Raw genomic sequence first — 9,797 nt, forward strand, 5'->3', positions numbered from 1 at the left:
CATGTGAGGAAGATCCTGATCGTGTTCATGGATGTGACTTTGTGGATTTAAACATTATGTATTTACCGGGAAGAGCGAGTTCTGTGTGGATTTATCTCCTGGTCCTGCTGCTGGATTGTTACTGGGAGGCGGCATTCGGACAGCTGTCTTATTCCGTCTCTGAGGAGGTGAAATTGGGGACTGTTGTTGGAAACATCGCCAAAGATCTGAACCTTAATGTCCAAGAATTTGAGTCCCGCGAGTTTCAGATCGTTGCTGGAGGAAAGAGAAAATATTTCGAGGTAAATCTAAAGACTGGTGTTCTGTATGTCAACGAGAGAATTGATAGAGAGGAATTGTGTGGCGATGAGGCCAAATGTTCACTCAGTGTAGAAGCAGTAATAAATAATCCTTTAAAACTGTACCGCATTGAAATAGTGATCTTAGATGTAAATGACAATTCCCCCTCCTTTCTCACCAATTCTCAATCAATGAACATAAGCGAGAACACCGCTGTTGGAGCAAAATTTCCTCTTCGTCCTGCGCACGATGCAGATGCTGGTAAAAATTCAATAAGCACCTTCAAGCTCAGTGAAAATGAATATTTCTCTCTCGATACACTTAAAGGGGAAAGTGTAACTCCCGAATTGGTGCTCCGGAAAGTGTTAGACAGAGAAAAACAGTCCGTTATCAGCCTCACGTTAACTGCAATTGATGGAGGAACACCTGCAAAGTCAGGCACAATCATTATCAAAGTACATGTGTTGGACAATAATGATAATGCTCCTGTATTCAGTCAAACACTATACAAAACCAGTGTGACGGAAAATGTGAAAGTAGGGACAACTATTACATTTTAAACGCAACTGATTTAGATGAGGGAGCAAACGGACAGGTGAGATATTCATTCAGTGATTTAGGTGGAGGTAAAACAACTAATTTATTCGCTATAAACGAAAGAACCGGGACAGTAACAGCAAAAGAATATTGACTTTGAAGAAAATAATGCTTTTGAGATTCGAGTACAAGCCAGTGATGGTGCATGGTCTCCTCTAACTTCACATGCTAAGTTACTTATCGAGGTTATAGACGTGAATGATAACGAACCTGAAATTACAGTCACATCGCTGCTGAACTCTGTGAAAGAAGACGCGTCAATTGGCACGGCAGTTGCTCTGGTTTCGGTGCATGATAAAGATGGAGGCAAAAATGGTATGGTGAAGTGTAGAATATCCAATAATGTTCCTTTTAAATTAGAGTCGAATTATAAGAATTACTACTCGTTGGTAGTGGACGGTCCTCTGGACCGAGAGACTTCTTCTCAATACAATATCAGCATCACTGCTACTGATGAGGGCAGCCCACCGCTCTCCAGCACGAGCGTGATTAATGTCCACGTTTCTGATGTGATGAAACAAACCATTTTTCTTTGATGATACCATAAGTGTTTATGTTAAAGAAAATAGTCCAGTTGGTGCGACTTTAAAAACTGTGACTGCAACTGATGATGATTGATAAAAATGGTCACGTGAGCTACTCATTTTTACAAAGCAACACTGACTCAGTGTCGCCATCCTCGATGGTGAATATTAATTCCGAGACAGGAGAGATTGTCAGTCTGCAATCCTTTAACTTTGAGGAGATGAAAACGTTTCAGTTCAAAGTTCAGGCCACAGACGCCGGTGTTCCTCCACTCAGCAGCAACGTGACCGTCAATGTTTTTATCCTCGATGAAAATGATAATATTCCTACAATTCTTGCTCCTTATTCTGAGCACGGCTCCGTCAACAGTGAGAACATCCCATATTCTGCAGAAGCAGGATACTTTGTGGCAAAGATCAGGGCTGTAGATGCAGACTCTGGATACAACGCACTGCTTTCTTATCACCTGTCTGAACCCAAAGGAAACCTGTTCAGGATTGGAACCAGCACGGGAGAATCAGGACGAAGAGGAGGATGAGTGACAATGACCTGAAAACTCACCCCTTGGTGGTGCTGGTTTCTGACAATGGAGAGCCCTCCCTCTCAGCTACTGTCTCTATTGATGTGGTGGTTGTTGAAAGCACAGCTGACATCCAGACTCAGTTCAGACATGTGCCTGTAAAGGAGGACAGCTTCTCGGATTTGAACCTGTACCTACTGATTGCCATCGTGTCAGTGTCCGTCATCTTTCTGCTGAGTCTCATCAGTTTAATAGCTGTGAGATGCCACAGGACAGACGGCTCTTTCAGCAGGTACAGCGCCCCCATGATCACCACCCACCCTGACGGGAGCTGGTCTTACTCCAAATCGACTCAGCAGTACGACGTGTGTTTCAGCTCAGACACACTGAAGAGTGATGTGGTGGTTTTCCCTGGACCGTTTCCACCTGTAGATGCTGAACTGATCAGTATAAATGGAGGAGATACTTTCACCAGGACTCAGACTTTACCCAACAAGGACAAGGTAGGACAAGTGCTTATAAAGTATTCTATTTTGTTGTCTGTTTAGATATGTTGCTGTTGTTTGCTTTTAATGCGCTTAAACAAGTTGGCCAGGCAATGCTGTTTTCAAGTTTTTGACATTGCATATCTTCTCGTTAACGTCTAAGTTTTATCATGACTGACGTAAGAAAGTGGTTTTGACCACAATCACAAGGTTTATTTTTGTGAACTATAGTTGATTTTTTTATTAGGTTTTCACTGCCGTTGTGTTTTCGGGTCTCTTTCCGTGGTGATGAATACAAGTTCATGAATTTGCTATTTTATTTCCTTTTGAAAACATGCCGTGGAAATGACTGTTTCTGTTGGCTTCATAAGTCTCATATAATTAATGGACAGTCTTCACCCAGGACAATATGAGCAATCACTTGCCATCGGATATTTTAGTAGTCCATAGGAAAATGCATAGGCTACTGACTGCCTTCCATTGCCATTCTCAGCGTGTAACTATCCTTGGTTTCTGAGGTTAAGGGTCTGCGTGTGCTTGTCTTAGTATTTGACGGACAATTTACACCAGGGTTCTGAAGATCAGATCCCGGACAGCCGCACCTTTGCGTGTTTTCATTGTTTCCCTGCTTCGTTACAGCTGACTGCAAGGACTGTTTCGTTATGAGGCTTTCTGAAGTATTTGATAATCGAGCCGTCATGAGATTCAGGTGTTGAAACAGAAAGACCTGGGAAATATGCAGGGCTGCGGCCCATCTGGTTGACATCTTTTTCTATTTTTTTCATGGACACTTTCACTGAGGAATGAAACAGTCATAATCACCACGGTGCATCATTTCAACAAAATCCATGCAAAAAAGTGTGAAGAGACAAAAATGATCTGAGTTATTCTATTGTCTGTTATATCTAATTTGAAATTTTAAGAAATTTCAAATGCTAATGTAATAAAACTTTTTCCACCATTTCGTGCTGAGTCTCATTGGAGGAACTGCTCATATAAATATCTAGACCGTGGTAATATTTTAACATTTGTAGACTTGCCTCATTAGATTCCTTAATGAACTTACAACTGGAAATTCAGCTGACACTGTTCAATGTTCTAAAGCTGCAAATGTTTGGCACTTCATAGCGACTGACGATGTTTTCTTAAAAAATCGAAAAGAGAAGTTCCTCGTCGCTCATGTTTGAAGCCCTGTGTAGTTCTCAGGAATGTCCACGTGGGGACATTGTAGACCATGACATTTTGCAGCTGTCCTTGCTGTGTCGGGCTCCTCCCAGGTTTAGAAGATGACGTTTCTCGGACGTTTGAAACAAAGAGACGCAGGAGGTGGAGAGAAAAGACGGACCAGAGTGTGCAAGGCTGTGTCAAGATATTCCTTATTTTTCAGGAGGCTTTGTTTTTACATGAGGGAGATCCTACACACTTCTTGTAAATGTGACTTTTTGGATTTAAACATTATGTATTTACCGGGAAGAGCGAGTTCTGTGTGGATTTATCTCCTGGTTTTGCTGCTGGATTGTTACTGGGAAGCGGTGTTTGGACAGCTGTCTTATTCCGTCTCAGAGGAGGTAAAACTGGAAACTGTTGTTGGAAACATCGCCAAAGATCTGAACCTTAATGTGCAAGAATTTGAATCCCGCGAGTTTCAGATCGTTGCTGGAGGAAAGAGAAAATATTTCGAGGTAAATCTAAAGACTGGTGTTCTGTATGTCAACGAGAGAATAGATCGAGAGGAACTGTGCGGTGATGAGGCCAAATGTTCACTCGGTGTAGAAGCAGTAATAAATAACCCTTTAAAGCTGTACCGCATTGAAATAGTGATCTAGATGTAAATGACAATTCTCCATCATTCCTCAGTATTTCAGAATCAATGAACATCACGGAAAACACTGCAACAGGAGCAAAATTTCCTCTGCAACCAGCTCATGATGCAGACGTTGGACAAAATTCTGTTAATGACTACAAGCTCAGCCAAAATGAATTTTTCACCCTTGATACCTTTAAAGGAGAAAGTGTCACTCCTGAATTAGTGCTTCGGAAAGTGTTAGACAGAGAAAAACAGTCCGTTATTAGTCTCATTTTAATTGCTATTGATGGAGGAACACCTGCTAAATCAGGCACAATGACGATCACAGTAAAAGTATTGGACATTAATGATAATGCTCCAGTTTTTAATCAAACATTGTACAAAGCCAGTGTGTATGAAAACGTGAAAATAGGCTCTTCCATAACGAAATTAAACGCTTATGATTTAGATGAGGGAACAAACGGACAGGTGAGATATTCGTTAAGTAAAGTAGGCCGAGGGAAACAGTCTCAATTGTTCGCCATAGATGAAAGAACCGGTACTGTAACAAACATAAAGAATATTGACTTTGAGGAAAATAATGCTTTTGAGATTCGAGTACAAGCCAGTGATGGTGCATCGTCTCCTCTAACTTCACATGCTAAGTTACTTATCGAGGTTATAGACGTGAATGATAACGAACCTGAAATTACAGTCACATCGCTGCTGAAGTCTGTGAAAGAGGACGCGTTAATCGGCACGGCAGTTGCTCTGGTTTCAGTGAAAGATGAAGATGGAGGTAAAAATGGGATGTGAACTGTAGAATATCCAACAGTGTTCCTTTTAAATTAGAGTCGAATTATAAGAATTACTACTCGTTGGTAGTGGACGGTCCCCTGGATCGAGAGACTTCTTCTCAATACAATATCAGCATCAGTGCTACTGATGAGGGCAGCCCACCTCTCTTCAGCACGAGCGTGATTAATGTCCACGTTTCTGATGTGAATGACAACAAACCATTTTTCATAGACGAAACCATAAGTGTTTATGTAAACGAAAACAGTCCAGTTGGTGCGACTTTAAAAACTGTGACTGCAACTGATGCTGATGTTGATAAAAATGGTCACGTGAGCTACTCATTTTTACAAAGCAACACTGACTCAGTGTCGCCATCCTCGATGGTGAATATTAATTCCGAGACAGGAGAGATTGTCAGTCTGCAATCCTTTAACTTTGAGGAAATGAAAACGTTTCAGTTCAAAGTTCAGGCCACAGACTCTGGTGTTCCTCCACTCAGCAGCAACGTGACCGTCAATGTTTTTATCCTCGATGAAAATGATAATTCCTACAATTCTTGCTCCATATTCTGAACACGGCTCCGTCAACAGTGAGAACATCCCATATTCTGCAGAAGCAGGATACTTTGTGGCAAAGATCAGGGCTGTAGATGCAGACTCTGGATACAATGCACTGCTTTCTTATCACCTGTCTGAACCCAAAGGAAACAACCTGTTCAGGATTGGAACCAGCACGGGAGAAATCAGGACGAAGAGGAGGATGAGTGACAATGACCTGAAAACTCACCCCTTGGTGGTGCTGGTTTCTGACAATGGAGAGCCCTCCCTCTCAGTTACTGTCTCTATTGATGTGGTGGTTGTTGAAAGCACCGCTGACATTCAGACTCAGTTCAGACATGTGCCTGTAAAGGAGGACAGTTTCTCGGATTTGAACCTGTACCTACTGATTGCCATCGCGTCAGTGTCCGTCATCTTTCTGCTGAGTCTCATCAGTTTAATAGCTGTGAGATGCCACAGGACAGACGGCTCTTTCAGCAGGTACAGCGCCCCCATGATCACCACCCACCCTGACGGGAGCTGGTCTTACTCCAAATCTCTCAGCAGTACGACGTGTGTTTCAGCTCAGACACACTGAAGAGTGATGTGGTGGTTTTCCCTGGACCGTTTCCACCTGTAGATGCTGAACTGATCAGTATAAATGGAGGAGATACTTTCACCAGGACTCAGACATTACCCAACAAGGAAAAGGTAGGAATCATCACGTTACACAGCACAAATTTGCTCTTTGATTCAAAATGAAAGGCATGTTCCTTTGTCTAACTTTATTTGAACAAAGATCTAGAGCCACAATTTCATTTGAAAGAGAAACGATCAATCTAAAGAATTTGTGTGTATTGTCACAGTCAATGTGATGTGTTACACTTGCAAACATTTGTGTTTTTTTAAATTGCCACCTTGGCAGGTACAACGATTTTTTGGTGTGTTTTTTTTCTTTACATTGCTCAGTATGAATTAGAAACTATCCTTACACGTTGCGGCTTTTGTTTTTTGTCAAAGTTAGTTATCACACTTCCACGTTTCTAATTACTTCTTACCAACACGCCCATCTCTGAGAGCAGATTTCACTGTCCTCTTTTCGGAGCTTCCTGCTCCATTTAATCACTTCCCGAGTAAAAGGCACGTCATTAAACACAGGAGAGATGCAGTTTTTGTCATGTTCTCCTTGTTAAACCAGAGTCAAGTTCACATTGTATCTTCTACGTTCTTCGTCAATGTTATGCAAATGTAACCAAAATGGGCAAACTATTAACGTGGGCATGCAGAAGTGTAAGTTTCATACAGGATAGTCGTGAAACAGTCTCTTGGTGTATTGTCTTACTTCATCTGCATATTCTGGCGATTGTGCTGACTTCGTCACCACTGTAACTATCCATGGTCCTGAACTCAAGTAGTATAGTTATCTTTTGGAAAGGTCTTAAGTGTTTCCTTTTCACTCAATGCCTCTAAACCTCATGTCTTATACGTAAACAGCGTCAACGTTTTGAAAGAAAATATGCATTTGTTTCTATAACGATTTTTTAATGTAAAGAAATTCAATTAGCATTAAAATCAAAAAGAACCAATAAATAATAAATAAATAAAGGAAAATTACGTTAATTTTCCCAGCTATGAATTCACACTTTTTTATTTTCCTTGTTGATCTGATAGATACTGAAGAGTTAATACTATCTATTATTTATTATAATAATTCACACTAATATGAAAATATTTTGAAATAAATTATGTAATTGTTATCTGTGTTGTTTATGTTTTATAATGTCTTATAAAATACTAATGCTGCTTTTTAAAAAAAAAAAAAACAGCTGTTTGATAATCACCTCACCATTATAGGCTGGTGAATCAGGATGTGCGAAAAATGGGACAGCCTACGACATACACGACTGTTTGATTTGCAATCTGGAAAGCCTTCTCAGAGTTGAAATGATATGCGCGGCCGCCATGACAATATATTTTGTGAAAGTCTCCTAAATCCATTTCCAAGGAGATGTCATGTGCATTGTTTAATTCCGTCTGTCGTTCTCAGAAATGTCCACTTGGGGACATTATAGACCATAACATTTTGCGGCTGTCTTTGCTGTCTCGGGCTCCTCCCAAGTTTAGTCAATGACGATTCTCGGACGTTTGAAACAAAGACACGCAGGAGGTGGAGAGAAAAGACGAGAGAAAAGACGGACCGGCGTGTACAAGGCTGTGTCAAGATATTCCTTATTTTTCGGGAGGTTTTGTATTTCCATAGGGAGATCCTATACACACTTCTTGTAAATGTGACTTTGTGGATATAAGGCATTATGTATTTGCCGGGCAGAGCGAGTTCTGTGTGGATTTATTCCTGGTTTTGCTGCTGGATTTTTACTGGGAAGCAGTTTTTGGACAGCTGTCTTATTCCGTCTCTGAGGAGGTAAATCTGGGGAATGTTGTCGGAAATATCGCCAAAGATCTTAACCTGAATGTCCAGGAGTTGAGTCTCGCATGTTTCAAGTCGTTGCCGGAGGAAAGAGAAATATTTCGAGGTAAATCTAAAGACTGGTGTTCTGTATGTCAACGAGAGAAGATCGAGAGGAACTGTGCGATGATGAGGCCAAATGTTCAATTAGTGTAGAAGCTGTCATTAATAACCCTTTAAAACTGTACCGTTGAAGTGACAATATTAGATGTAAATGACAATTCTCCATCATTTCTCGGGTCGTCCCAGGTTATCAATATTACTGAGAGCACACAGGCAGGCACGAAATTCCCTCTACACCCAGCTAACGATGCAGACGTTGGCAAAAATACAGTGAATACATATAAATTGAGTCAAAATGAATACTTCTCTCTGGACACACTAATAGGGGAAATTGTTACTCCTGAATTGGTGCTCCGGAAGTTTTAGACAGAGAAAAACAGTCCGTTATCACACTTACATTAACTGCAGTTGATGGAGGAACACCTGCAAAATCAGGCACAATGACTATAGTTGTTAATGTTTTGGACATAACGATAATGCTCCCTTGTTTAGCCAACCCTTGTACAAAGTTACTGTGTATGAAATGTTCAAATCGGGACATCCATAATAACGTTAAACGCGACTGATTTCGACGAGGGGACCAATGGACAAGTGCGATATTCGTTCAGTGAAGTGGGCCGAGGGAAACAAACCGACCTGTTACTATAGATGCAATTACAGGAACTGTACAAAATAAAATGAATATCGATTTTGAGAAAAATAGCGCGTTTGAGATTAGAGTAAAAGCGAGCGATGGAGCTTCCTCACCAATGAGCTCAAACGCGAAATTGTTAATTGAAGTTTTAGACATGAATGACAACGAACCTGAAATTACAGTCACATCTCTGCTGAAGCTGTGAAAGAGGACGCGTCAGTCGGGACAGCCATTGCTCTGGTTTCAGTACATGATAAAGATGGGGGTAAAAATGGTATGGTGAATTGTAGAATAGCCAATAGTGTTCCTTTTAAATTAGAAACAAATTATAAGAATTACTACTCGTTGGTAGTGGACGGTCCTCTGGACCGAGAGACTTCTTCTCAATACAATATCAGCATCACTGCGACTGATGAGGGCAGCCCCCTCTCTCCGGCACGAGCGTGATTAATGTCCACGTTTGATGTGAATGATAACAACCATTTTTCATAGATGAACCATAAGTGTTTTATGTTAAGAAAATAGTCCAGTTGGTGCGACTTTAAAAACTGTGACTGCAACTGATTGATATTGATAAAAATGGTCACGTGAGCTACTCATTTTTACAAAGCAACACTGACTCAGTGCCGCCATCCACAATGGTGAATATAATTCCGAGACGGAGAGATTGTCAGTCTGCAATCCTTTAACTTTGAGGAGAATAAAACGTTTCAGTTCAAAGTTCAGGCCACAGACTCTGGTGTCCCTCCACTCAGCAGCAACGTGACCGTCAATGTTTTTATCCTCGATGAAAATGACAACAGTCCCTCCATTCTTGCTCCTTATTCTGAGCACGGCTCCGTCAACAGTGAGAACATCCCATATTCTGCAGAAGCAGGATACTTTGTGGCAAAGATCAGGGCTGTAGATGCAGACTCTGGACAACGCACTGCTTTCTTATCACCTGTCTGAGCCCAAAGGAAACAACCTGTTCAGGATTGGAACCAGCACGGGAGAAATCAGACGAAGAGGAGGATGAGTGACAATGACCTGAACTCACCCCTTGGTGGTGCTGGTTTCTGACAATGGAGAGCCCTCCCTCTCAGCTACTGTCTCTATTGATGTGTG

The 9,797-nt window shown here is 41.3% G+C and overlaps 1 protein-coding gene and 2 pseudogenes across 1 annotated transcript in view; all 3 read left to right on the forward strand.

Moving 5' to 3' along the window:
* Nucleotides 1-9,797, forward strand: part of LOC115397319 (protocadherin alpha-C2-like) — a 422,283-nt gene that overhangs the window by 94,336 nt on the left and 318,150 nt on the right. The window lies entirely within an intron of this gene.
* On the forward strand, nt 31-3,689 carry LOC115403773 (protocadherin alpha-10 pseudogene; annotated as a pseudogene).
* Nucleotides 3,853-6,288, forward strand: LOC115403782 (protocadherin alpha-10 pseudogene; annotated as a pseudogene).

The sequence above is a fragment of the Salarias fasciatus genome, chromosome 2 (genome assembly GCF_902148845.1).
Source record: "Salarias fasciatus chromosome 2, fSalaFa1.1, whole genome shotgun sequence".
Lineage (NCBI taxonomy): Eukaryota > Metazoa > Chordata > Actinopteri > Blenniiformes > Blenniidae > Salarias > Salarias fasciatus.